The sequence below is a fragment of the Centruroides sculpturatus genome, unplaced genomic scaffold (assembly GCF_000671375.1).
Source record: "Centruroides sculpturatus isolate CEXI.00-Female unplaced genomic scaffold, Cexi_2.0 scaffold1598, whole genome shotgun sequence".
Lineage (NCBI taxonomy): Eukaryota > Metazoa > Arthropoda > Arachnida > Scorpiones > Buthidae > Centruroides > Centruroides sculpturatus.
This window is the reverse complement of record NW_019385866.1, coordinates 154,050-156,540: the sequence shown is the minus strand read 5'-3', so window position 1 is coordinate 156,540 and position 2,491 is coordinate 154,050. Positions and strand designations below refer to the sequence as shown.

Sequence of the window (2,491 nt, the reverse complement as noted above, 5' to 3'; positions counted from 1 at the left end):
ATACCCACCCAACATAGAAAACTGTTACAAGAATAAAGAAAATCGAATAATATGAAGCTCGCGCTGAAGTTATTCCTACTTATCGTTACTTTTTCTGCAATTATTTGCTGGCAAGATTCCAGTGTTAGACCCGCGGATCCATTTTCGCAGATGGTACAGGACATCGGACGTTACTGTGGTGAGTGTTGGTAACATACGATTAACTTTCGGTAGGTATTCTTATGTGTTAATACTAGGTTAGCATTTTGTTTAAATTTTTAAACGTTTTGATAATATTCGAAAAAATTATGTCTTTAATTATTTTTCTCCGTGTTTCTTTCTTTTTCAAATTAGATTTGAGTGAGGAGGCACAAAGAAACTTTTTCTTTTGCTTGAGCGAAAATACAGCACAATCGGTAAGCTTTTCGAGTTTCGAAAAAGTTTTATGATAAAAGAAATCTTTCTAGCATTAATTTATTCTTGTTTAATATTTAGGAAATTGAATTCTTTAAAAACTGTGCACAACAGCAGAAATTTGTCCAAACAGCTGAAGACACTGCTAAATACATTTGTAAAATCAGACAAACGTCACCTCAAGTAATTTTTCTAAACTGTTTAACGTTATAATAATTATTATTAACTTCTTAACTTATAACATTTTTATGTTGATAGGAATACGGGAAATTTATAAAATGTTTTGCTTCCGCTCTCTACGCTTTCAGTTTTGACAATCCGAGAACCTATCCCACTTACACTGTAAGTATTTAACAGTCGACCCCCCTATAACACCGTTGATTATTCCGTTTTATATGAATTCCATGTTGTACGAGTCACTAAGATTTTACAAATACGTGAGCCGTTCACAGCAGGCACACGTATTCGTAAAATCTAAGTGACTCATACAACATGGAATTCATATAAAACAGAATTATCAACAGTGTTATAGGAAGGTAAATGGTTTTGTTTGTTGTTTTTTATTGTCTTTATGATTTGTTAGAGGTTGCTTTGCCAATCTAGCATTAAATATATTAAAAAACTAATTATCTTGTAATTGGAAAATTATTTAATAAAGTTATAATTAATTATGCTTATAATTCATGATATTTGTCAGCAGTTTAATTCGATATTATCGACGAAACATTGAAAATAGGCCACTGCACTTTTTAAATGTTTTTTTTTTTTACATTATTCGTAAACACATAAAAAATTAATACGGGTAAATGTAAGTCAGTAACGTTAAGCCAAAGAATTTGTTTTTTTAAATTTATATTAATAAATAGATAATAAATATATACAACTGATATGTACTGTACTTAAATGTATATATGAAAGTACTTACGGCTGTTTGAGGTAAAATTTATCAGAATTTTTTAACAACATTTTATTTTAAGCAAACTGATAACAGATATAAAACATAAAATTTTCTTTACATAATTAAAATGAAGATATAATTAATCTTTTTATTATACAACTAGCAGGTAGGACCGGCGTTGATCGGGCAAAGGTAACGGTAGCAAAGATTAAGATTATTATGTTATAGTCAACCTTAGCCGTTTTCACAGAATGCAAGAATTGGGTTACCCGTTTCCACACTAATTAGAGAATTTTTAGATGGGTCGAAAAATATCTTCGATTTTCAGCAAAAACGAAAAAAAAACTGCACTTTATCTTAACAATTATATTGTTACGTAACACTTCCATTGTTGACACGTCCATTGTTAACACTTTCATTGTTACTTAACACTTCTATTGCTGATGGAAGGGTTAAGCGTAATCCTGTCTCTCTCCCCCCCCGGGTGGAATTTCGAAAAATCCATTCTTAATGTGCGTTTTCGTGACGTACTCTGCGTACCAAATTTCAGCTTTCAACTCCTAACTGTTCGGGCTCTGCTCTTATTATTATTATCAACTCGTCTCTATTATATACATAGATATGAATTATTATATTTGTAAACAATTATAATTTACTTATATTTACTTTATTTTATTTTTTCAGCGGTGCTTTGAACAAGTAGAAAAAAGACAACAGAAATCGATTTCTTCACTTTCCTCATTTCATTCTTTACTTCATTAAAAAAAAAATAACAGAAAAATTCACTTGTATAGTTTTAATTAATAAAAAAAATTTTGTGTATAATTTTAAATTTGTATAAATAATTGTATAATCGTTATTTTTATAATATGTAAAAAATTTCTCTATATAAATTTATATTATAAATTTGCATAATAAATTGAATTTTATAATGTGATCTAATGTTTGATGATTGTTAAATATAATTCAAAAAGTTTATCTATTTGTATTCGTAACACACGTCAAGCAGTGTGATAGACAGAAAAAGAAAACAAATACAGTAAAGCCTCGATTATCCGAATCCCTATCAACCGACCCCTCGGTTAACCGACCGTCCTAGTCGGCAAATTTGAAAACGTCCACTATTGATGTGGCGCTACAATATTTGGCTATGTCTTGGCTACTTTAATGTTATTTTTACGTGTTTTAGCTGGCAACACT

At 29.7% G+C, this 2,491-nt stretch overlaps 1 long non-coding RNA gene across 1 annotated transcript; it reads left to right on the top strand.

Annotated features, from left to right (window-relative positions):
• Positions 1–501: 501 nt before the first annotated feature.
• LOC111642619 lies at positions 502–2,058 on the top strand. The gene is made up of 3 exons (XR_002759579.1): positions 502–576; positions 652–735; positions 1,976–2,058. It is a non-coding gene; the product is annotated as an uncharacterized LOC111642619 (long non-coding RNA).
• The last annotated feature ends 433 nt before the right edge of the window (positions 2,059–2,491 follow it).